Below are 26866 nucleotides of genomic sequence, written 5' to 3'. Positions count from 1 at the left end.
ACTCTGTCCATGGGATTTTCTCGGCAAGAATACTGGAGTGGGCAACCCAGTATTTCCTTCTCCAGGGGATCTTCCCGACCCAGGGATTGAACACACCTCTCCTGCTGGGCAGGTGGGGCTCCCACCCCCACCCCCACCCCCAGCACTGAGCCACCTGAGAAGCCCCAGGCTCACACACTAGGGAATATCCTAGCCAGGTTTCCAGCTGACCTGCGTCATCTTCCACTTCTCGTGCTCGGGGCTGACCGTCTCCAAAGGGACGCTGGGAAAAGCCGGGACTGAGAAGCCTGCAGTGAGTCCTGTGGGCCTCAGCAGTTTCAGAAACGCGGAACAAAGCGAGAGCAGCGCTGCCTGGGGAGGAACCCAGGGCTGAGAGTCCAGAGAGGACAGAAGCGCTGGTTCCGAGGTCGTCTGTGGCCGCCCCGGAAGCCCTTGTGTTCATGGTCTCTCTCCCTCCGCCCAGCAGCTGGAGGGCAGCTGATGGGTGAGGAAAACGAGAAGCAAGAAAAGAACAAAGATCCGAGTCTGGCTTCCGAGTTCCCCCGTAAGGAGCGGGCTTAAGGGCCGGCTCCCTCTCTCCCTGGGACCCCGAGGCCCTGAGTCTTCAGCTCCTTTCATCTGTTTACACCCCCACCCACACACGATGCCTCACCAGAGGGTCTGCCCCGTCTCAGGCCGCTGGGTGGGAGCACAAGGTAGATCCCCAGTGTTCTGGAACCTTCTTTCTTTGTCCGCCCCCTCCCCCGCCTGCCCCCAAGTGCCTGGACCAACGGTGCTCTGGTCCCAGCTTCCTTCCTGCAGCTCCTGCTTCCGAAACCCAGGCCTGAGTGAAGGGGAGGGTCTCTGGGAGCTCCCCAGCCAACCTGGAGGCACAGTTATGACACCCCTTAGACCCCGGGGAGCACATACCCAGGACCCAGGGGGAGGGGAGACACCTGAGACTTACGCCCGTGAGCAGCGCGAGGCAGCGGCCTCTTCAGGCTCCTCCCACCGCGGCTCGCGCCGGCCGCACGCGAGCGCTCCATCAGCCAGAAGAGCGTATCAGGCGGAGGTGCCGCCTCGGGGCGCCGTTTAGCGCAGCGATCGCGTTGCTGTCTCCGCTGCCTCTGGTTTGTTCTTGCTCCGAGCATGCAGTGGTCTTTCAGGCCCAGGTCCTCCTTCCCCGAGACATCCTTCGACCCGTGACTAGGGAATTTTAAAATAATACAAATATCTCTTCCACTTAAAATATCGCAGCATTTCATCCTCGTCTCCAGGATGAAGTCCAGACTCCCCGCTGACTCTCTGGACTCTGGCTCCCTGGCCGACCCCGTGAGTATCAGTCGCTTAGTCATGTCTGACTTTTGCGACCCCATGAGTTGTGGCCCACCAGGCTCCTCTACACATGGGATTTTTCCAGGCATTTCCAGGATTTTTCCTGGACTGGGTTTCCTTCTCCCCACCCAGGGACTGAACCCTGGTCTCCTGCATTGCAGGCGGATTCTTTACCGACTGAGCCACTTGGGACTCTGGCCAGCTCAAGGCCCCGTCGTCCTAATGGGCATCAGCTGTTCTTCCCAGCATTTTGTGTCTTGACAGAAGCTGTTCGTTTGTGTCCTTCCCTTTTACGTTCAGGGTGTGAAAGTCTGCTCGCCCTTGAAAACCCCCCTGAGCATCAGCTCCTCCAACAAGTGTTTCCTTGCTTCCTCGGAGGGAGTTGACTACTTTGTCTTTCGTGGCTGGAATTTGTCCTAGTCCTTCTCAGGGCACTTATTACACAATGTTGTAGCAATGTGTGCACGTCTCTGCTTCTGTTTACTGTAAACTCCTGAAGGTCAGAAATCATCCGTTCGTTCATATTTATGTCCCTGGTGCCTGGCACGAGTGTGGAAACCCCTAAATTGCTCAGAAGCTATCCATTCGTTCATGTTCGCTTCCCTGGTGCCTGGAACAAGTGCGGAAACCTCTCAGTTCTCAGTGGATCACGTGCTGTGTCACGTGTGGCTTCCAGGGACGGGGCGGGGGCGCTGCTGGCTGGGGTGGGAGGCAGGACCTTTCTTCCCAGAGCCGGACGAAAAGAAGGAATGAGAGGGAAGGGCCTGTCTTTCTCATGCCAAGACTTCTTTTTAAAAGAAAAAAATTTTTTGACAGCAAAATCATCAAGAAAAAATTATGTTTAAAAATCTCTGGGTTCTAGTGTGAGACTGGAGTGGCCATCAGGAAGAAAAACTGTCCTGGAAAAGCAGAAAATAGCAAGAGCTGTCAGACACTGGACCTCAGGTGTATGTCCACTCTACGAGCTTACAGACGTCATCCCACTCAGTGGCTGCTCCGTAAAGACGTTATTCCTTCTCACCATCATTATCATCATCAGTAAAGGCATTAATTGCCTGAATTGCTTGATCACCAGCATAGGTGCCATATTCACTAAATTCTCTAAAGGCATGTTGATGTTGGGTAGAAACCAATGCAATACTGTAAGGCAATTATCCTTCAGTCAAAAAAAAAAAAAAATTCTCTCAAGGCAGAAATAAAAATATGATGCAAAGAAAGTTTCCAGATGAATGCTCAGAGAAAAGGCCTTTTGTCTGCCGCATGCAAAGGGTCTTGGACAAATGCAGAAGAGAAGGACATGGTGTGTCATTTGAGGGGAAACTGAGAGATGAGTGAATTCATTTGACTGGGACAAACGATTGGGATTCACATGGCAAGCAGATACAGTCGTGTGGGACCTAAAATGCCAAGCTCAGGCTTAAATTCTGCCCTGGTTCTGTAACTGTTCGTCTCTGGTGATTTAGTGGTTAGGATTCAGCATTCTCAGTAACTATTGGAGATGATTAAATCAAAGTCACATTTTAAAAGAATTGGTATCAGCCAGTGGGACACTGTGGGAAGGAAGACTTTCTGGGGACAGGCAGAGTGACGGTGGCAGCCTGGCGTCACTTGGAGCAAGGGGGGGACAGTGAGACGCGCCCCTGATGCGGATCCCAGACCGTGTCCTCCTCTCTCGCAGTGAGACTGGCTGACACTCTTTAGCTCCCCCAGGTTTTGGTTTCTAACCTGTAACATGCTGGGCAAGATTGAGGGCAGGAGGAGAAGGGGCGACAGAGGAGGAGATGGTTGGATGGCATCAGCGACTAGTGGATATGAATTTGAGCAAACTCTGGGAGATAGCGAAAGTCAAGGAAGCCTGACATGCTGCAGTCGCAAGAAGTCGACCACAGCCGAGTGACTGAACAATAACAGCATTAATGTGTTGGGAAGCAGCCTCAGAAACCCCTTTGAACCTTTCAGATTAGCAGTCTGTATTTTTGTGGTTCCAGAGACACATCCTTGAGGACAAGGATGAAGGGAGACTCAGCAGGGACTTGGAGAGGCTGAGCCCCAGTGGATGAGGAGATGGAGATGGTGTCTGTTGGGGACCCACATGCAGAGATGCTAAAGCGATGGCATTGTAGGAAATCAAACAAGCAGCTCTGAATGGCAGACGCTGGGCTGGCTTCCCTTCCAAAGGCTTCTTGGAGGTAGATCCTTAAGTGAACTTGGAAGGAAGGGAGGAGGAGGATTGGCTGGTGAAATGGTGAACAAACAAAACAAACCAGACGGGCTTACATCTGTGCACGGGGAGCTCGCCCACTCCTGGGTGTGCTTCTTCGTCTGCCTCCAGGGGGCTGCCTCCCATGAGGCAGGTGCCGTATTAGAGACGAGAAACGAAAGGAAATGAGGAGGAGGGGGGCTGCTTCTGAGGCTGCGGCTGGGGCAATGCTGCAGTAATTTGTGTGTGAGACGGCAAGAGAAGCAGAAGGCAGGATCAGATCCGAGAACCACAGGTTGTCACATCCAGGCTCAGGAGATGCCCGTTGGAGCTGTGTATGGTCCGTCCCTCTGCTGGGTGCTGAGCAGGGATGCAGTCCAAGCTGGAGATGTTGAGATGTCACCGAGCTCCCGGCCCTTCTGCTGTATGTGAGAGAAGCCACAGATGCTGAGAACATGCCTTGAGGCCAGTGTGATGACCGCCATGTGGATGACGACGTGACATCGGCCCTGGAACCACCGTGAACACTCAACAAAACCTCACCCCCCGATGCTCCTGCATTCTGGCGGGCCCTGTCCTTCACTGATGGAATACCTGAGCAGTTGGGCATTTTGTTGTTTTATTGGGGTGTGTGTGTGTGCTAGGTTGCTTCAGTCGTGTCCAACTCTGTGCGACCTTATGGACTGTAGCCTGCCAGGCTCCTCTGTTCATGGGATTCTCCAGGCAAGAATACTGGAGTAGGTTGCATGCCCTCCTCTAGAGGATCTTCCCAACCCAGGGATTGAACCTGTGTCTCTTAGGGTCTTCTTCATTGGCAGGCGAGTTCTTTACCACTAGTGCCATCTGGGGAGCCTTGTTTTGTTGGAGATGTTTGCCCAAATTGCCTTACTTATGCACTGCTAATAAAAGTAAGAGAAATAATGTAATTTGGCTGAGTTGAGCTGTGTTATCTAGTCACTCTCTACATCATAGAAGTGATCCTCTGCACTTTCCCTAAAGTTTGCCTCAAGACCCCTTGGACATCATGGACTCATTGGGAACCACAGCTACACCCCATCAAAGGGTCATCCCAGAAGCAGCACTCAGCGAATTCTATGCACACCATGTGGGCGACACTCTGCCATGTAGAAGGAGAAATCATTAACCAAGGATGTTTCCACATAACAAAGGCAGAATTATACTAGCAAGGAAGGAGGAAAAATAGATACTGGGTAGGTAGGTAATAGTATCTTTGAAAAGAATTACTGAAGATTGCATATAGATTTTTATATACACGTTATATAACATACATGGGCTTCCCTGGTGACTTAGACGGTAAAGCGTCTGCCTGCAGTGTGGGAGACCCGGGTATGATACCTGGGTCGGGAAGATCCCCTGGAGAAGGAAATGGCAACCCACTCCAGTGTTCTTGTCTGGGAAATCCCATGGACAGAGGAGCCTGGTTGGCTACAGTCCAAGAGGTGGCAAAGAGTCAGACACGACTTAGTGCCCAAACAGAAACAACATGAAATGAGAAATGTAAGATACCATGCAGACGGATAGACGGGCGCAATAGGAAGCAACCGAAAGCCTCTCGAGTTAAGAGTCTGGCTAGAGAAGTGGTGAAAATCCACACAATATGATATGACTTAATCCTTACATGCCAGGCAGGAGAGGCGTATTTCAGACTTGGCAAGACTTCATAAGGCATTGCCAAATGAAAGGTGAACTTGACTCCATACGTGTGGAAAGAGATCACGCAGGGAGAGGAAAGCTAACACGTGTGTGTGTGAACACAGAAAAATGCACGGGAAGACGCGCAAGATGCTGATGGCAATTATAATGGCAGGGGATGGAATTAAGAGCGTCGGAAGATTAGGGAAGTGTCTTTTGTGTTTTTATGGGCTTTCCAAGGTTTCTCCATCAGACAGATACTACTTCTGTAATCTAAAAATAAAAAGTGATGAAAAAATAAAGAGGTGAGTTTACCTTTTCCTGACGGAGTCCCAGGGAAATGAGTCGCTTCATGGACTGGGGTCAAAGCAACAGAAACCTGCTTTCTGGGTTCGGAGAGTTTATGTTCAAGGAGTTCAGGGCTTATTTGTGGTCAACAAGCTCATGGCTTCCTGCCAGACGTTCTCACCCGTCCACATTTGCTTTCCGGGCAGGTAAACAGATGGGAATTACCGTGCTCTGGTCTGTGCTTCATTGAGCTTTACTCTCATAATTGTATTAATTTTTAAAGCGCTCGTTTAAAATTCATGCTACGAACATATTGATCTTAAATTTCACTGTTCCCCATGAAACGGGAGGGTTTTTTTGGGTAACTTTTCATTTGAAACTTTTCCTTGGCAATTGTAATTAACACTGAGAAAAAGTTTCATTTCTTAGGGGAAAATCCTCCTTCCTGAAATGAGTGCGCTCTTGATTCCTTGCAGAGCACACGGCACAGAGTGTGCTGGGAGGGGATCTATATTTGTGTTCCGTGGGCATCCGTGTTTCGATGACGCACGTCCTAATAAGGGCATCCCAGAGCTTCGTGACCGGCAGGAGCCCTTCTGTTCCTGGCGTTTCAAGTGCTGCTGACGGAAGGCTGGGAGGGACCCCCTCCCTCGGGGGTCTAATAGGGGCCGCTGAGCCCGTGCTCGCTCACTGTCAGCTGCAAACAAACGGCCTTGTGAGCAAAGCAAGAGGCTCTGTTCTCTCCCCGAATGCCTGGGCCGGCTCCCCGGAGACAGAGCGGCAGGTTGAAAGCTCACCCTGGGGAAGCCCAGGGCTCTGCCTCATTTGTTCAGTGCGGAGTATTTCTATGTCCCGGGTTAGGAACCCTTTCTAGAAAAATGACCTTGAACTATGCTGGGCTATTGTCATATTTATTTTATTTTTCAATGACAGTGTCTGTCTTTCCATTGTCCTCCTGGGACAAAAAAGAGAAAATGACCAGATGACATACAGGAAGACGGGGGTTGGTTGAGACCCCAAATGAGACAGCCCTTTATATCCAAGCAGCCTTTAAAAAAATTTTTTTTAGTTAATTGATTTTTGGTGGAAGGATTATTGCTTTACAATATTGTATTGGTTTCTGCCAAACCTCAACATGAGTCAGCCACAGGTATACACATGTCCCCTCCCTCCTGAACCTCCCTCCCACCTCCCACCGCAGGCAGTCTTTTATTAGCTGAGACAGGTATGAAATAGAGGCAGAAGAGTCGTATTCTGAGGGAGGCTGATATAGAACACTGGCTTTGGAGTTGGAGATGGATTCACTCATCGAATAAAGGACCATTGGGCAGTCACAGTGGGTCAAGCACAGTCCTGGGATGTGGGGCACAAACGAGATAAAACCACCCCCAAAACACGTGTGCACTCAGGTGTGGCAGAAGAGGCAGACACAAAATAAGATGACTTCAGGTTAACAAGGGTGAGGGTGAAGGGCAGGCCCCGGTGCCGAAGGGAGACGCTGGACCGGGTGGGGGGCGTGGGGGCTGCAGGCAGGACAGGCAGGGACGGCTCTGGGAGAACGTGAGCTCTGGGCTGAGACGCTTACCACGGGTTGCGGCCGGCGTGGAAGGATCTGGAGGAGGGACACTCCAGGCAGAGGGAAGAGCGAGGCAAAGGTACGAGGGGGCAAGGGACCTACCTGCTGGGAGGACCGAAAGAGAATGAGACAGTTTTTAGGGCCCTTTTGGCAACAAGATGAATTTGGCTGAGCACTGAAGAATTGATGCTTTTGAACTGTGGTGTTGGAGAAGACTCTTGAGAGTCCCTTGGACTGCAAGGAGAAGAGTACTGGAGAAAGCACTGGCACCCCACTCCAGTACTCTTGCCTGGCAAATCCCATGGACGGAGGAGCCTGGTGGGCTGCAGTCCATGGGGTCGCTAAGAGTCGGAAACGATTGAGCAACTTCACTTTCACTTTTCACTTTCATGCATTGGAGAAGGAAATGGCAACCCACTCCAGTGTTCTTGCCTGGAAAATCCCAGGGATGGGGAGCCTCATAGGCTGCCGTCTATAGGGTCGCACAGAGTCGGACACCACTGAAGCGACTTAGCAGCAGCAGTGGACTGCAAGGAGATCCAACCAGTCCGTCCTAAAGGAGACCAGTCCTGGGTGTTCATTGGAAGGACAGGTGCTGAAGCTGAAACTCCAATACCTTGGCCACCTGATGTGAAGAACTGACTCATTGGAAAAGACCCTGATGCTGGGAGGGATTGGGGGCAGGAGGAGAAGGAGATGACAGAGGATGAGATGGTTGGATGGCATCACCAACTTGATGAACATGAGTTTGAGCAAGATCCGGGAGTTGGTGATGGACAGGGAAGCTCAGCATGCTGCAGTCCATGGGGTCCCAAAGAGTCAGACACAACTGAGTGACTGAACTCAACTGCGCTGGCAACAAGATGAGAATCAGAGAAAATAATAAAAAGTGATCCTAAAGTGTTGGCCTGCAGGAAAGGGGGTTGGAAGGGAGGCTGATGGGTGGATGTTATTATCACAATCCGGGAAGATCCTAGGCCACTGTGTCCTGGGTAGCGTCTAAAATAAATGTCTCCTGCAACACTCTACACGACAGCTATTTGAACAGAAGTATAATTTAATGTGCAAGTTAGTTATTAAGTAGTTGACACAGTAGTTTTGCACATTATCTTACTAAATAAATCCAAACCCTCAGTCATTCATCTTGTACTAATTAAAAAAAAATACCATTTTGTTTGTTGGGTCAGATTTGCCAAGTTCATGGAGCAGGTTCCCATCCTGCTCAGGGGCCTGACTGCTGAGTAGAGCTGCCATCCAAGGCTGTGCTTGCAGAGGTGTGTGCTCAGACCGAGCTGTTAGCTCTTTCATCATGCGTTACGATTACTTGGAGCTTTCACAGCCTGTCTGCTGATGGTGGTTGGGTGTAAGAACCACCTTTCACCTGTTCTCAAGCCTTCTAGGCTTCTCTCCTAAGATGGCTGTGAAGCTCTGTGAGATCCTTGGTGGGGCACCGATGCTCACGCTTATCCCCTTTAATCCTCCATGAGAGCATGGCTGTAAGTGAGAACAGGGTGCCATTCTCTGAGAAGCTGCAGATTCTGCCCTGGAGGGTAGCTCTGGTGTGAAACCACACAGCTTGAACCTGTGATTCACACCACGTCTTGAGAAGTGAGCATTGCAAAGGGCAGACCTCAAAGGAGGGTGCCCCGTGGGGGCCGCACACAAGGCTGGCTGCTGCTCCATCGGGAATCACGAAACGCCGTGTCCCTGAGTTCATGCCTGTCATCTTCCTTTCAGCTCTGCTAAACATCTTCGTAGACAAGAAACAATCCTCTTACTTGAAAACAGCGATGACCATGAGGATTAGGTTTATATTTCAGTCCTTTTTAAAGGAGGGAGTAAGTACCCTTACTCAGATCTACGGAAAGTTATTTATGGGAAATAAAAACCGCAAGAAGACACGTGGGGGAAAAGGGATAACACGTTCCGACCAGGGAAGGGAAGTTGTAACGAGATTAAGTTTCTTCCTTTTTAAAATTCTCTGTTTGACACAGATGGAATGCTTTATGTTGGAAATAAAACCACATTTAACCCCTCAAAGGTGTGTCCCCAGGCCATTGTTGTGGGGTCATATTTGTCACGGATTCTACTGAAATGTGCTCATTTTGCACCAAAAATACAAAATAGAGGGAGTGATTTTCATGGTCTCCAATCGTGAGAATGGATTATGTGGAGAACTGTATGGAGAACTGGCGGAGGGCGTTGGGGGGGGTTGGTGCTGAGCCAGCATCCTCAGGCTGTGACCAGGAATCTGGGGGGAGGGCCCATGACAACTCGCTCTTGACTCGCCCCGTCTCTTCCACTCTAGGAGGGGTTTTAAACACTTCCCTACACGGTCCTCGGGCTTCCCGGGGAGTGCTGTGTGAGTTAGTCACTCAGGGGTGTCTGACCCTTTGCAACCCCATGGCCTGTAGCCCCCCAGGCTCCTCTGTCCATGGGATGCTCCAGGCAAGCACACTGGAGTGGGTTGCCATGCCCTCCTCCAGGGGATCTTCCCCAGGGACTGAACCTCGATCTCTTGCATGGCAGGCAGATTCTTTACCATCTGAGCCACCAGGGAAGCCCCTTAGTTCATCCACAGTGTGGTGTTAGGTGTGCAGCAAAGTGGTTCAGTTATACGTACGCATACACCCGTTCTTTGTCAGGGCTTTCCCCATGTAGGTTATCATGGAGTGTTGGATAGAGTTCCCTGTGCTACGCAGGAGGCCCTTGTTGATTACCTTTTTTATATAGAGTAGCGTGTATATGCGGAGAAGGCGATGGCACCCACTCCAGTACTCTTGCCTGGAAAATCCCATGGACGGAGGAGCCTGGTGGGCTGTAGTCCATGGGGTCGCTAAGAGTCGGACACGACTGAGCGACTTCACTTTCACTTCCATGCATTGGAGAAGGAAATGGCAACAACCCACTCCAGTGTTCTTGCCTGGAGAATCCCAGGGACGGGGAAGCCTGGTAGGAGGCCGTCTATGGGGTTGCACAGAATCGGACAGACTGAAGCGACTTAGCAGCAGCAGCAGCAGCAGCGTGTATATGTCAGTCTCAACTTCCTAACTTTTCCCTCTGCGCCCGACCTTCCCCTTTAATAGCAAAGTCTATGAGTCTGTTTCTGCTTTGTAAACAAGCTCGTTTGTGTCCCTTTAAAAGTTTTCATGTGTAAGTGATATCCTATGACATTTGTCTTTCTCTGATTTGCTTCACTTGGTATGATAATCTCTAGGTTCATCTATGTTGCTAAAAGAGGCATTGTTTCATTTTTTGGTATGGCTGAGCAATATCCCATTGCATATGTATAATATCTCACTGTATATCTTTCTAAGTATAAAAGTGTTTTAATCTACTGACTGTGAGTCTTAGAAGAGTGATCTTCTTTACAATCCAAAGAAAACTGGTGCACATGTTAAAAATTAATGCTCCTGTGACCTTCTGATGTATTTTGACTCTTCTTCGTGGCTTTCTTGGTATTAACTATCTTTTTTATTATCAGTGTTAGGGCAACGTCATGGCCTATACATGGGTTTCCAGTCTTCACTGATCAAAAAAGATTGACCAAAAGCACCTTTATCATACACTCCCTCCAAATCACTTCCACCCCATATGATTTTTTTAGGCTGGAGTTGTAATACACGTAATTGGCTCCAGCTTCTCGTGGCGGTGGCTTCTCTTGCTGTGGAGCTCGGGCTCCAGGGCGCGAGGGCTTCAGTAGTTGGCTCCCAGGCTCGAGAGCACAGGCCTGAGAATGGTGCCGTATGCCCTTGGTTGCTCCAAGGCATGTGGCGTCTTATCGGATCAGGGATTGAACCTGTGTCTCCTTCACTGGGAGGCAGATTCTTTGCCAGCAAACCACCAGGGAAGCCAGAGAATAAGACATTTTGGGTCAATTACATTTCCACTGATTTAAGCAGGGGTGCTGGTGATGAGGAAGAAAGCCATTTAAACCTCGAAACGCTTTGCCAGACAGGTCAGCGTCAAGTGTTTCGAATCATGTTCTTTGTGAGTGGAAAGCGAGGAAGTCCCTATTTCTTTGTGCTTGAAGAACTGGCCCCGGCTCTCCTTCCGACGGTCCTTTGAGGGGTCCCCAGCTAACTGGGGTCACACTGTCTTCTTACCAGCCACTTGCTATCTTATTAAGTGATGTGGTGGTTGCTCTTGGGGAAAAGGTTCTTGAGTGATTTTAAAGGCACATCCTTTCATTTGTGGTGGAAGTTTCACACACTTTCTTTTCACTTACAGGCTTGCTCAGAGGCTCCTAAAAACGCCTCTGCAAGGATGGGCGTCCGGCTGCCTTTCAGAGGGCTGTAGACAGGTGTTCTCCATAGCAGTGGGGTAAGTAGCAGTCGCCTCCTCACAACCGGACCTCTGTGGCCTCAGGTCAGGGGCTGAATGAACGTGTCATCACGCTTCTTTTTGATGGATGAATTCAATACATCAGGGTAGTCTGAGTATTCTTAAGGGATAAGAATAAAACGGTTAGGAAAAATGGAAATAAATGAGTGCTTTTCAAAGGCAGAAGATGAATCAGTTGTTTAGCAGCTCAGTCGTGTCTGACTCTGCGACCACATGGACTGCAGCACGCCAGGCTTCCCTGTCCATCACCAGCTCCTGGAGTTTACTCACACTCATGTCCATCGAGTCGGTGATGCCATCCAGCCATCTTGCCCTCTGTCATCCCCTCCTTAAAACTTTCTCAGCATCAGGGTCTTTCAAATTAGTCAGCTCTCCACATCAGGTGGCCAAAATATTGGAGTTTCAGCTAAAACATCAGTCCTTCCAAGGAATACCCAGGACTGATCTCCTTTAGGATGGACTGGTTGGATCTCCTTGCAGTACAAGGGACTCTCAGGAGTCTTCTCCAACACCACAGTTCAAAAGCATCAATTTTTGAGACTTCAGCTTTCTTTAAGTCCAACTCTCACATCCATACGTGACTACTGGAAAAACCATAGCTTTGACTGGATGGACCTTGGTTGGCAAAGGAATGTCTGCTTTTTACTGGACCTACTGGAAGTCATGTCAGGAAAGCCTGTCCGGTCCCTTGGTGAACCTGGCCCTCTTCTGATGGCGTGTCCTCTGCCAGGTCAGTACTGGTCCTTTGCTGTGTGTGGTCCGTGCAGCTCACACGGACTCTGCTCTTAGTTTTCACGATTGAGGTGGGGCAAAGCCCTTTCCAGAACACAGAAATGAACAGACTGGCATTGCTGTCAGCATTAGGGATTCACTTCTTCACTGTTGTCCCGATGTCACCTAAGTGGTGAGGACTGGTGACCATCAGCAGACAACTGGTGACCATCTCCATCAACAAGGAGATAAAATAGTGGTTTCAGATTCTATTAATATGATGCAGATCTCTGAGGATCAAAAAACTCTTTCCAATATTCCTGCTTCCTAAAAAAGTGAACATTGCCCTGTGAGTATCTCTTAATGATATGGTGGTTGTAGCCCTGCCCGTTATGTCCTTGTGAGACGCCAAATTTATCTTTAAGATGTCCCAAGTTTGTATGATGGTGCAGCTTCAAGATTGCAAAATAAAAAAAAGAAAGCATGTTTTCTCATTAGTAATTTGGAATTACTGAATTATGGAAATCAGTCTTTGTATTGACTGATAAAGTGCTACCACCTTTAAGAGCCCTCGATTTTATGCCCAGTTCCAAATATATTCATTCTTTCCTTTCTCCATTAAGGTGATGTGTCTGTGGGTAATGACTTGTTCACACAAGGTTACCAGAATGTGAAAAGAGTAAAGACCTCTAGCTGGAACCAGAGGCATATTCTCTTGGCCTTTAGGACAAATATTAGCCGAGCGGAAGAATGTGAGCTGGTGGCAGTGACAGAAATGAGTGCTGACCCAGGGCATCCATGGTAAGAAGTGGCTTTACCCCCTCTTAATCACCAGCCCCAGCACTCTGAGTCACATTCTAATTCCAGTAGTCCTTGGAGGCCACTCTGGTGCTGGGTTGACATCTAAATAATAAAGTGGATATAAAAACACAATCACTTAACAGGAAATAACTGGCAAGTAGCTTTTTGATCTATGGCACTGATGAGAGGCATCTCACGAGGCCGAGGAGAAACTCCCAATTAGACGATGTTGATGGATGGGCTCCATCAGGTGGTGCGTACACCTTCTTGGGATTTCTAGAGCTTCATTTCCTTATTTGAGGGCTGGGGTTAGCTACTTCTTCTATTATCAGAGATTATAAGTGACTCCAAAAGTTGACTCACTGGAAAAGAACCTGATGCTGGGAAAGATTGAGGGCAGGAGGAGAAGGTGATGACAGAGGATGAGGTGGTTGGATGGCATCACTGACTCGATGGACATGAGTTTGCGCAAGCTCTGGGAGATGGTGAAGGACAGGGAAGCTTGGCGTGCTGCAGTCCATGGGGTCACAAAGAGTCGGACACGACTTACTGGCTGAGCAATAACAACAAGTGACTAAGCCCAGTACTTGTTTTCTTACTAAAAAAGATTTCTATCTGTCGTTTATAATGTTGAATACAGACAAGCCTGATTGATAATGGGGTTTTATGATGGATCATTAACTGAGTGTGCAAAAGATTCTGAAGCCATGCCACCTCTCAGAGCATAGGCATGAAATGCATTTAAAAAATTCAAAATATTACCTGTATATCAGGCATAAAGAGAAGCAACAAATCAGTCTTAAATTCCATGAGTAATGAGCCCTGGAATAAGAATATGCTTTTAAAACAGACTGCTTAGAAGAACAAAATGTTTCAGGATAATGTAACCCTGGTAATTTTTTTCAGTGGAACTTTCCACCCACAACTTCTGAAAGGAAAAAATAATCTTGAGTCTGTGCAATCCAATGTACATTTACTTTTTCCTTAATAGTAGCTGGCACACTCACTGTTGAGCAGGGTGTCCTGGGACTTCTCACCATGTCTTCATTATTCCTCTTTTATTCTGTGAAGTGGCATTCCTTGTTAGTTATGAAGTGGAAAATGCAGGTATTAAAACTCACTATTCTTGCTTATAAGAAGTAAGACTAAAAAGAAATTAAACTATTTTTTCCTAGGTCTGAAAAGACAAACAAAGGTTTGCAAGAATATTTCAACTCTCCAGTCCTCTTCCATATCTAACTGGAATAATTTCATAATCAATTACTAATATAGTGGAATAACTTAAATGAATATCATAAAAGTTGATGTCATCTGTTTTGAACTGTTAGAGTTTTTATTAGAAATTTGAAATAAAGAATTCATTAAAAGAGTTAGCAGCTGAGCTATATTATTTGATCTACTATTTGGAAGGACCCACATGCCTGTACCACTGAACCCTGATAATGCTTGCTGACAAAGGAAAGAAGGCATTGAGAACCACACTGGTGTGACCCCACTGAACTTCGAGTGCTTAAACTGTGGTGAAATCACCAAGAAGAGACCAGAAAAGACATCACAGGCTTTCTTAGGACACTCTCTGTGGAGTACCAAAATAAGCATTCCTTTAAGCTTATATCTTACAAAGTTGAATAGCTCATCCTGGGGTTGACAGGAGGCTCCTCTTCATGCCTATCTTACTAATAGAAGAAAACGTCAGAAAAGCAGCTGGTATGATATTAAATGTTTGCCGGCTTCGTTTTTTATAGCAAGTCAAAACTCATGGCAGAATCAGATGCCTGAGTCATTCAGGTATTGTGATGCCTAGCCCTCATCCCTCTTTTTCTCCCAGGGCTCCACACAGGTCTTATTGGCAACACCAATCCGGATAATAATCTGATGAAAGGTAGTCCTGAAAACCAGCAGACTCTCACTTACTCATTCACGCTTCCAGGTACTTTTAAAGTAAAACAGAGTGGAATCATCTTCAAATCGAGGTCTTTCCTCTTGCTGTCCGCACCGAGCAGAGTGCCTCACTTACCTGAGCCTTAGTTGATTCATCTGTATGACTGCCATAACTCTTCCTTAGTAGCGTAGCGAGAAGCACCTGGAGTCCCTGTAAGTTAGTAGATACTCAACAAATTGGACTTGGTATCATACGGTCCAAATAGATGGAACAAATAGTTTTCTTCCCCAAATGTTATTTCCATCTCTTACCCAGATTTATCCACTAATTCCTGAATTCTCTGATATAATGTGTATTCCTTATCACTATTAAACTCAGTAGAAAATTTTGAAAAGTGTATGAATAAAATTAACAGTTTCTATGAAGGTCATGACAACCATTAATCTAATCATGAGGTCACATTCCCTTCAAGCTCCTTCCTATCTCTTCTCCTAAACTCTTGTCTAAACCCCCAGGAGATACCCAACAGGCAATCCAACCATCCCTAATTTTCAAATAACTCTCGTGTAAATCTCACACTCAAGACAATCTTGCGTAAACCATTTGCTCTACGACTTAATTCCATTGTGCTCGATGCAGTTCATGTGTGATCAGAGGTTGTGTGTAGTTAATAATGGTTATTTGGTCCATGTATGTTATTTTACAATTCAAGAGGCATTAATCGTTATTCATGACTTAAAAGCAAAATCATTGCCTGAATAAGAAGAAGACTTTCTGCTGATTTGCAGCCGCAGGCACGGACCCCGTCTTGTGGAGCAGACACAGTCTAGACATTTGACTTTGATTTGAGGTCCACCCAACCTGATATCCATGGACCCACTGAGACTTAGAACTGGGAGTCCTCAGTGTGTCGAGAAGAGTGGGAGGTGGGGTTTCAATGGCATACCCACTCTGTCTTACCGAGACGAAACTAGAAGACGGATGGAAAGAGACCGGAAGCAGACCGCATGGTAGGCGGCGTGCATCCTCGCCTCGGAAAGGGCTTGAGTCTGCTGGTCCCGGCGGTGCGTGCGCCAGTCGGAGACACGAAGACACGGATTTGCTCACGAACGAGGAAAGGCGTGCCCTCCCCTTGGCTAGATCAGACATAATCCCTAACACGGAGTCTTCCTGGCAGAGAGAAATTCTCCCTCAGGTGCTGCCAGCGTGGAGCTGTTGAGTCACCCCGTGTTATGGAGCGTGTCCAGGGTGATTACAATAGAAACCATTATGGCTGGGGTTGGCAATGAGATTCTCATTTTTAGGGTCTATTAGTTGTTCCATGATACAACCCAATTTACCTCAGTCATTTCAACTGCCTTTTAACTAAAGCTTGGTAAAATTTTCCTGGTAGTAAAAACTTCCTCATGTTTTATGGTGACTCCTGGTGCTATGGAGGCTGAATGGGAGAAAAGTCAGGAGGTGGTGCAGGGCGCAAGGCTCCTTTTGACATTTAAGTGATGGTGGCTGACAATGTGCCCTGTACTCATCAGCAGGTCTTAAGAGAGTTTCGTGTGAGTGTGCAGTGTGTAAGATTCATTTGCATCATCAAGTTACTCAAAGGGCCAGCATGTAATACTCCAACCCAAATCTCAAGGATGTTCCCACGTTCTCTCAAAGATATGGCACCTAATCATATCAATAGATCAACTCGTAGGTCAAGCCAGCGTATTAAGCTGTAACATGAATCTGAATAGTTGGCTGGTTTATCAGGGCAGGACAATGTTAGTTGCTCAGTCGTGTCTGACTCTTTGCGACCCCATGGACTCCTCTGTCCATGGAATTCTCCAGGCAAGAATTCAGGAGTAGGTAGCCATTTCCTTCTCCAGGGGATCTTCCCAACCCAGGGATTGAACCTGGGTCTCCCATATGGCAAGTGGACTCTTAACCATCTGAGCCTCCAGAGAAGCCACTTAAATGATGTAGCCAAAAATTCTCCTTCAGGGTGTGGCTGGATTGCTCCGACCACATGTGTCAGTTAAAACCGCAGAGCAGGATTGGAATGCTTGGACCGGACAAGGAGCTTTCCCTGGTTGCTGTCTCCTCAGACTGTCCCTCATTATGAGACATCTCCCCCTCCTTCCGACATCAGGCACAGGCCCCCTGAAGCCCAGCTCTGTCTGGGACACAAGGCTAGGACAAGGGCAAGGTCCAGGGAGAGGGGACGTCCTGGGTGAGCTGTGTAGGATCAGTGTAGACTTCAGCACGTGCTCACTTTCCAGGGCTGAGCCTGGACCTGCCCAACCTGGGTGCCTCCCTCGCTCACCCCAGCCCTGGCCCTACTTCAGGGCCAACTGGACCCCAGGGCTGGTTCTGAGACCCGCCGAGTGATGCTCGCTCCATGACTGGCAGTGACTTCATGCCACACTGACGACCCCCAGGACTGTATTTTGTTGCTGGCGGTGTCCCAAGCATCCACTTTTCTCAGAACAATCCTGTGTGTATGCTAAATTGCTTCAGTCATTTCCGACTCTTTTTGACCCCATGGACTATAGCTTACCAGGCTCCTTGGTCCCTGGGATTCTCCAGGCAAGAATACTGGAGAGGATTACTGTGCCCTCCTCCGGGGGATCTTCCTGAGCGAGGGATCTAGGGATGGAACCCACTTTCACGTCTCCTGCGTTGGCAGGGGCTTCTTTACCACTGTACCACCTGGATGCCTCTGTCCGCTCTTCATCCTACAGAAGCTATGAAGTGGCTCTCGTTGTCCTTGACGTTCAGACGAAGCTCAGAGAGGCTGAGAAAGTGGCCCAAGTCTCATAGCAGATAGTAGGGGGCCTGGGGCTTGACTCTGGGGTGAGGCCAGCCTGTACGTGTCCTGGTTCTGATGCTGGTGCCCTGGGACAGAGCCGCCTCCTGTCACCCTACCCCCACACCCCTCCCTAGGCCTGCGCTCTCACATGTCTCTGTCATAGACGCTGTCTGAGGGTTCCCTGGAGATGCACCCCACTCTCCAACAGGAGACTGCGTTTTCAGCCAGCTGCTGGAGCTTCCAAGATCACTTCCTCTTGGTCTGGTGGTTGGTAGGGGGGGGGCAGTCTCTGGACTCCTGGTTTCACATCTAGCGGTGTGTGACCTGGGGAAGCTCCTGACTCCTTGGCACCTCAGTTTTCTCTTGTAGAGTGGGGATCCCCTAAAACCTATGCCTCAGAGGCTGTTGGGATGACTCAGTGGGGCGTGAACCAGAAGTCCCTTAGAACAGCACCTGACCACACGCAGCGTTCAGCCAGCCTCTGCAACTATTGTGATGCTTTCTGATGTCGGATGTTTACCTTCCTCTTGGGAGACTTCCAAGGTGCTAGCCTCTGTCTGCAGGACCACCCTGGGGACCACACTTCTCTGGCATAAAGTGGTGGGCTGGTCTCCAGGCCCCTCCTAGATGCCGTCAGCCACTGTGATGAGCAGGGCCCTGCCTGACTCCGTAGATAGGCGGCCTTCATGAGGAGTGGGCTGATGCATGGTATGAGAGATGCCACATTGGGAGAGGGCCGAAACCATGCCTGTGAGCAGAATGACCTGGATACCACCTCACAGACTGTGAGCCAGAGCTGCCCTCGCCTCAGAGCCCCTCCCAGGGAGAACCTTCAGCATTTTGTCCATCCTCAGGGCTGACAGGGCTTCCCTGGCAGCTCAGCTGGTAAAGAATCTGCCTGCAATGCGGGAGACCCTGGTTCGATTCCTGGATTGGGAAGATCCCCTGGAGAAGGGAAAGGCTACGCACTCCAGTATTCTGGCCTGGAGAATTCCATGGACCATACAGTCTATGGGGTTGCAAAGAGTCAGACATGACTGGGTGACTTTCACTTTCATTTTCACAAGGCTGAGAAGCACAGCTGTCTTTTGTGAAAGACATTAGCGGCCTTGTAAATAGTGAGAAGCATAGGTTTCTGTCTTAGAGAGACAGAGAGAGAGAAAGAGATTTGATAGAGTCGGCATGCATGAATGTGGGGCTGGCAAACCCCAAATACCCACGGTGGGCTACAGGGAAGGGCCAGTCCTGCAGTTCAGGTCAGAGGGCATCTGCTGGCAGAAGTCCCTTGTCTTCAGGGATGTCAGTTTCTTTCTAACGTCTTCAACTGATTGAGTGTGGCCCGCCTACACTGTGGAGAGCAATCTGCTTCACTCAAAGTCTACTGATTTACATCCTAATCTCAAGTAAAAAACGTGTTCATAGTAATATCCAGATGCCTTTGATCAAATATCTGGGGACCATGGCCTAGCCAAGCTGATGTGTAAGATTGTCCGTCACACCAGGCCTTTTAAATGGACTGGATGTTGCACACACTTTCATCCTTCAAGTGGGACCTGACGGGAATTATCTCAGGCCAGAAACACTTTGTCTGGTCTATGACGTCATGGTGATTAAGAAACTATCCTCTTTGGGTGATCGTGAGGGCTTTTCAAATGGACAGCTGGCATGCTCATGCAAATGGCAGATGTATCTTTGTAGAACATTCTCCAAGCATTGGGTGAGCGCTTCTGTGACTCTTAGCAGAGTCACACACACACACACACACACACACTGCCTCTGGAGTTCAAACATAGAATGTTCTGATTAGGAAACTTGGTCCTGGAGGGAAAAGGAGTGGAATTTTCATCACAGGCCTGGAGCCTCACTTCTCCATGGCAGATGTAGAAAGAAATGAGATAGTGTGTTATTACCGATTCTCTGACTGAGGATACTAAGATGGCGTTATGGGGGGGAGTGACTTTCTACATTTCTGGGCACCAGCCTGTTAACGACATAATGAATTATTACGATGGCAGAGAACACTTTGGTGCTTCTGATATGCTTCTGAGATTTTATGGATGCTGGAAGGAACAAAAATATGATCTTTAATACTCCAATTTGTGCGTGTAGTACACTCTGTGATTGTTTGGGAAACTGCTCGCTCGTCCTCTCAGAGGAACGACATACGTGGACAGACATTATTTTTTATGTCTAGTGGGTAGTAAAACGGTGCAAAGGCTGAGCGATCTGAGAGGGCAGCGACTGGATCGCCTGGACCTCCCGGTTATCATTTCTGAGCACTGCTTTTTCCTCACGGGACCCACAGCTATTTTGAAAGAATGTGGATGTGGGAGTCAGAGCTTATGAATGCAAACCTCAGCCCTGAAATCAAAGCTTTCTGTCACGCCTGAGAGAAAGGAGAACTTGGAGGGGTTTAAACTCTGCCGCATGAGACCTGTGACTCTGGGAGGGTGGTTGATTTTCTGTGAAGTCCAGGCACTGCTCTCTTTTTTTAAGGTTCCCATCCTGGGAGCGGGTCTGGGCCTTCTAGCACAGAATCCCATCTGCACTGGGTCACGGCCCTGGTCCACACTGGCCAAGGCTCTCTCTGCAGCCGCCCCCCCATCCCCGCTGGCTCCCTGGCTCCATCCTTGGGCTCCACACGGCTTCATGCCACTCACGGGAGTGCCCGTCCGTCCAGGGATTCTCCCAGAATTGCTTGCCTCTCATGCCTACGTTTTAGACGTTCCCTTGCTCTTTGCCTGTAAGACTCACTCTTTCACGGTTTTGGACCATCTTCTCCACTTTTACCGTGGAGTTTGCGCTGCTTCTCTTCCCCAGTAGCCGTCTCTTCTACTAAACATTGAGGAGTTTGATGTCCTACGGAGGTGGATGTCTTGCTCTAAGAGCAGGCTGATCTAAGCTCTCATATCTCTCCCACCCTTGCTGCCGAGAGGACAGTACAGCTCTCTTCTCCCGTATCCCAAACAGCACCGAGCAGGAGCCAGCGCTTGGATGCCGTGAGGGCTCGTCTGACTTAATGACCGTGGAGCGCTCTGTGAAAAGGGCCCCAATGTGTGTTTCTCTTGTAGTAGTAGTTCATGGCACACGTGTGAGCTGACTCACATTTGGGGAATTTGGAAATAGAATATTTTATAACAACACTGAAACCACAGTCTTTTAGATTATCCCCATGCGGTCATCCTTTCTGTAGTTATCTGGATAATTCCAGTGGACACTGCGGGTTAGGCAACATCCTCTCTTTAGGGGAAACAGATATTCTTAAGATCCAGGGAGTTAAAACTAAGCTTGGGGTGGGCAGGAAGGAGCTGAAATGTAGACTGGAGGGACAGGGACCTCCTCTTGTCAGTGTATATGGACGAAGAGAGGAGTCAGGTTCTCTGTGAACCCCAGCACAGCCCCAGCCGACTGAAGCGGAATGCAGACTGGACTTAGGAGTCATGCTCCCAGCATTGCTTTGGATCTCATTAGTCAGGAAGTGATGCTGGAGGGTCTGGCCAGTTGTACCTGCGTCTCTTTGCTTCAGGGCTTTTCCTGGCAGCTCAAGCTTGCTCTGTCCACAGTAGGTCACCCACAAACTCTTTCCTAAACCAACAACTGTCGGAAGCCGGTATAAACACCTCCACTCTCTCACCCCTAGGATGCGACAACCCACCCACAGTGGTTCCCAGCTTCAGAAGGTACTCAGTTCAGTTTATCTCTTGTCTGTGGCCCTCATCCCATCCCTGACGGTGAACTTGGTGAGACAGTCAGTGCCTACGCCTAGCTCCTTCATCTGCTGGGTAATTATACGCCAGCCAAGCTACCTCCCAACAGGAATGTATGTGTCTCTGCAGATCCTGGGTCTAGAGGGACCATCAGGGACCATCTGGAGGGTCTGGATGGACTCTGCCCTCACCCCATCCATGTGCTGCCGTGCGGGGGCTTCAGTTCAGTTCAGTTCAGTTGCTCAGTTGTGTCCGACTCTTTGCGGCCCCACGGACTGCAGTACGCCAGGCCTCCCTGTCCATCACCAACTTCCAGAGTTTACTCAAACTCATGCCCATTGAGTCGGTGATACCATCCAGCCATCTCATCCTCTGTTGTCCCCTTCTCCTCCTGCCTTCAATCTTTCCCATGTGTGTGTGTGGGGTAAATGTCCCAAAGTCAGTGCCTGCCATTGCTGTATGGCAGGAGTTCAGAGGGAAGCCGCGAAACCTTTGTTTTAAACAAAGTAAAATTCTATGTGACTTTTGATGAAAGTAAGTCCATTTTCTGTTAACGGGTCCTACTGCCCCCTGCCTGGGCTGCCCCCCGCCCCCGTGTCTGAACTGCTTGCTGGTATCTGACTCCTCGAGAGCCCTGGGACTGTTCTCTCTGCCTGTAGGGCAAGCACTGCACTCAGCGCTGATGGAGATGAAGCTACGTGGCTGCTTGTTACCCATGGAGTGGATGACCTGATGGGACCCTGAGCTTCATCTCGGATGAGCAGCTGACTGGGTACCAGGCAGGAGAGAGCTCTGGGCTCCATGCTCTCTGGAACAGAGTGCCCGGGGCAGACGCGAGGCATCTGCTGGGTTCTTAGAACTCCTGGGCATCTCTCCTGCAAATCCTCCTCTAAAATAGCCTTTTCTGAGCAGGCGTTTCCACTTAGCTCCTCCAGCGACTTTCCTTCAGGGACACGCTTTAGAATATGTGCCAGTGAGTACGTGTGTCCCAGCTTCACACCATTTGCAGACACCGAATGGCCTGGATACTAACGGCTCAGTCCAACAGCCTCGTGTCAAATGACTCAACTCCACTTTTTCCAAGCTCACTGGGACGTGCCGGGCCAGCGTGCCCTGTTTGCCTCTCACCTCCTGCAGCACGGCAGCCGGAACGCCTGGGCTGATGTGCCTCCCCTGCCCCGGAGGAATCTGAGAAATCAGCTCCCCACCCAGGTTGGTCCCAGTCACGGAAGCCAGTCACTGTGATGGCGGGGCATCAGGTCAGATGCCCCCTGTGCTGGGGGCTGAAGCGTCCTTTGATAAACATGATCACCTGTTCATTCATGGCCTCTGGAGCTGGTGGACAGGGGCTCTCACCCAAACAATGGCAAGAGTGACCTAACAAGCTATGGCGGCTGGCAGCGCCCGGCCAGCCCGAGCTCTCTGCATCCTCTTGCAAAGCGGTGTTGAGTCACCTTATACGCAGTCATCAGGAATTAGCATAATTGGACTCCTGTATTTGCAAACTTTGCGTCTGATTTTCCTTGGAGGTGTTGGTTGTTGGTGTTGTTCAGTCCTTAAGTCTTGTCCAGCTCTTTGCCACCCCATGGACTGCAGCATGCCAGGCTTTGCTGTCCTCCACCATCTCCCGGAGTTTGCTCAGAACTCATGTCTACTGAGTTGGTGATGCCATCCAACCATCTCATCCTCTGTCGTCCCCTTCTTCTCCCACCTTCAATCTTTACCAGCATCAGGGTCTTTTCAAATGAGTCAGTTTTTCACATCAGGTGGCCAGAGTACTGGAGCTTCAGCTTCAGCATCACTCCTTCCAATGAATATTCAGGACTGATCTCCTTTAGGATGGACTGGTTGGATCTCCTTGCAGTCCAAGGGACTCTCCAAGAGTCTGCTCCAACACCACAGTTCAAGATTATCAATTCTTCGGCATTAATAGTTATATCAAATATTCATAAAATGTGTTTAGAGGAGAGAAAGAACAAACATGATGAACTTTGGGCTGCACTGAAGAAGTTCAGGATGTGGTCAGTGTCACTCAAACATGTTGAATTAGTATTTACTGACTGCAGGTGGAAGAGGTCTCGCTAGGAACCGCGTGGAAGTTTAGTGTTTCCCAAATCCCATCTGAAAAGGAGGAGCAGAGGAATGTTTCTCTCTCCTGCCATTGTCTTTAGAGATGCTCAGTCAGTTCAGTCGCTCACTTGTGTCTGACTCTCTGCAGCCCCATGGACTGCAGCACGCCAGGCCTCCCTGTCCGTCACCAACTCCCAGAGCTTGCTCAAACTCATGTCCATTGAGTTGGTGATGCCATCCAACCATCTCATCCTCTGTCGTCCCCTTTTCCTCCCGCCTTCAATCTTTCCCAGCATCAGGGTCTTTTCCAATGAGTTGGCTCTTTGCATCAGGTGGCCAAAGTATTGGAGTTTCAACTTCAGCATCAGTCCTTCCAATGAATATTCAGGACTGATCTCCTTTAGGATGGACTGGTTGGATCTCCTTGCAGTCCAAGGGACTCTCAAGAGTCTTCTCCAACAGCGCAGTTCAAAAACATCAATTCTTGGAGACGCTCACTGCTTCCCAAACAGCTAGATGGAGCTCTTTCCTCTTTAATTAGGTGGAAGCCATTTTAGGAAATAGTCAAGCTGGAGGAGGAAGACCAGGAATTACTCAGGGAACACATCTTCCTGGAGACAGGGCGGTTGATGGGAGAAGATGGGGCGGAAGGAAGGTGGGCTGAGGTTAGCTAATAGGTGATTCGTTGCAAAGAAGCTCTCTGCAAGCTAGTGCACAAACATGATGCAGGTGGGAAAGCACCCAAGTGTGTAACACGGCCTCGCATTACTTGAGGTGATGCCTTGAGTGGGTATCTCAGAGCGAGTCAAGCAGAGGGCGATGATATTTGCTTGATAAACCCTGGGGCCAGTTATTCCACCAAGTGGATTTTTCTGTAAGTGGTTAAGTAAACCTTGCATGTTTTTTTCCCCAAGGGTATTTCGGCATTCAGGAAAAAAAGACTGTTGGAAACTTTAGACTCTGGTAGGAGAAGGCAAATACAAACTTTGCTGTTTGTTTTCAAAGAGAGAAGCACATATTTCAATCTTGTCTTCACTCAGCCATAAGATTCTTGAAGACTAATGTATTCCTACGTTCTCTAAGCTGACTTGATGTTGGATCTTAGGCAGTAAATACGCTTTGTTTCGGGGTATGAGGGGCAGAGGCTTTTGTGTTAAGAAGAAGCTCATATGGAAGTTCAAACATGGTGTGATGAAGGGGGATAACAGTTTCCAACATTTTATTAGAAACATTTCAAACATGCAGCAAAGTTGAAACGGTTTTGGTTAACACTTGTTTCGACACCGCCTAGATTCTACCACTAACATTAGACTGTACTTGCTTCGTTATTTATCTGCTATCTACCTATTATCTATTTATTTGTCATTTATTATCTATTAATACCTGTCATCTATTATTTATCTATCCTCTATTTGTTTCATCTCCATTCATTAATTCAACTTACATTTTAGTACACTTGCCTTGCATGCATAGACATGTGTATCTTTCCGTAGAGTTCAGTATTTATTAACTGATTTTTCTTTTTCTATAAAACTTAGTCTTTGAAATGCACAGTACCAAGGGTGTGCATTCTGAGCTTTGGTATGTGATTACACCTATGTTGTCGAACCTTCATCAACCTATAGAACATTACCACTGTTAACCCAGGAAGTTCTCTTATGCTTCTTCCAAGTTAACTTCAGCTTTCCTCATGCCCAGAGGGAACTATGACTCTGATTTTTTTCAAGGGAGAGTCTGGTAAACACTTATTTCTCTTTTGTTAAATGTACCCTAAAATACCATTCACAGATTATATCTACTGCCTATGTTTTAGAAAAAAATAGCTATGCCTTGGCAAAGAATGGCAATGCCCTCTGACCCACAGTAACCCCTAGGGGTTTGACATTCACCCCCCATGAGTTCCACTAGGGCAGATGACCCAAGGTGGTTCCCTGGAACAACAGAGGGTAATTTCTAAGGTTGCTGTGATCTTTAGTTAAAATTTTTCAAATACCTATACATTATAAAGTTTTTATTTTCCTACCCAAATCATTCAGACAGGTCTATGCCTTCTGTAAACCCACTCTGTGTTTATAACCAAAGTGACTTTCTTGCAAAGTACAAAGTATGAAGGAAGATGCTTTAAAATTTCCCTGGCCTCTGTGTGCAAGTCACTGTACAGTTTTGGAGTTTTCCAAATTAGCTGAAAATGGTATGTTTGACCAGCTCAGAAGTCAGTTCATAAATTTCCTTTTTACGTGAATCAAAACAGCCTGAACTCAATGGCAAAGCTCCCAGGATGTGAACAAGAGGAGTGGGGACAAGCTTCAGTGACAGGTTGGGGAAATATGCAAAATTAGTCCCAGCTCACTGGCTGGGTTCAAGAAAAAAATACTTGTGTTATGAATGTGGTACTATGCACACCATTTCTGGACTAATTACGCTGCTGCTAAGTTGCTTCAGTCACGTCCGACTCTGTGCGACCCCGTAGATGGCAGCCTACCAGGCTCCTCTGTCCCTGGGATTCTTCAGGCAAAAATATTGGAATGGGTTGCCATTTCCTTCTCCAATGCATGCATGCATGCTAAGTCGCTTCAGTCGTGTCTGACTCTGTGCGAACCCATGGACAGCAGTCCACCAGGCTCCTCTGTCCACAGGATTCTCTAGGCAAGAGTACTGGAGTGGGTTTCCATTTCCTTCTCCAGGAGTAATTATGCCAGCATTTGACTCTGGAGAAGAAAAGAGAACATGAAATTATTTATGTCCTAAGGCCTCCAGCAAGGTTCATGTAAAAACTAGAGACCCCAAAAATCTCTCTTTCCTTCTTTAGGAGTACACGACCCTCCAGGAACAGGCTCCAAGGCTGTGGGACGTGGATGGTGATAGGGACATGTCCTCCGTCCAGCCAAGTGCCCCCAGGGTGGCGGATTAAAGGCGCTGACGAGTGCTCCTTGGATTGAAGGTTCTGCAGAGAAGCAGCCTTGTTGTTGTCGTTCAGTTGCCTTGCTGTGTCCGACTCTGTGACCCCATGGACTGCAGCACGCAGGCCTCCCTGCCCCTCACCACTCCCAGAGTTTGCCCAAGTTCATGTCCATAGGTCACTAGTTTCTGGGTAAAGATCTCGTTTTCTAAAAGCAGGTGATCCATTTTGCATTCTGTTTTATAAACAAACAAATAAATAAATAAGTGATTCATTGTAAAGTTGAATCTTTCCAGATCTGGAAAGAGCTTTGCTCTGGCTCCAATTTATCCTTGTATTTGTGGATTTCTCAATGTCAGCACAGTTCTGGGAGCTTCCCAGGTGGTGCTAGTGGTGAACAACCCACCTGCAGGAGACGCAGGTGTGATCCCTGGGTTGGGAAGATCCCCTGGAGGAGGGCATGGCAACCCGCTCCAGTGTTCTTGCCTGGAGAATCCCAGGGACAGAGGAGCCTGGCGGGGTACAGTCCACAGGGTCACAAAAGTCAGACACGACTGAAGCTTAGCACGCATGCTCAATGTTGAGGGCCTGAATGCCAGGACAGGCTTCATCGTGTGGTCGTTTCATGGA

The 26866-nt window shown here is 48.5% G+C and overlaps 1 long non-coding RNA gene across 1 annotated transcript in view; it reads left to right on the top strand.

The window, feature by feature from the left end:
- The first annotated feature begins 216 nt into the window (after positions 1 to 216).
- Positions 217 to 26866, top strand: part of LOC147362072 (uncharacterized) — a 41987-nt gene continuing 15337 nt past the window's right edge. The window contains exons 1-2 of the long non-coding RNA XR_015137758.1: positions 217 to 1311; positions 11262 to 11354. This is a non-coding gene — a long non-coding RNA (uncharacterized LOC147362072). The remainder of the gene's footprint in view (positions 1312 to 11261; positions 11355 to 26866) is intronic.

This window comes from Bos grunniens, chromosome 12, assembly GCF_055505025.1.
Source record: "Bos grunniens cultivar Pamir isolate PY7600 chromosome 12, Bosgru_T2T1.0, whole genome shotgun sequence".
In the NCBI taxonomy this organism is placed as follows: Eukaryota; Metazoa; Chordata; class Mammalia; order Artiodactyla; family Bovidae; genus Bos; species Bos grunniens.
Note: the sequence above shows the minus strand (reverse complement) of the source record. Positions and strands in the feature narration are given on the sequence as shown.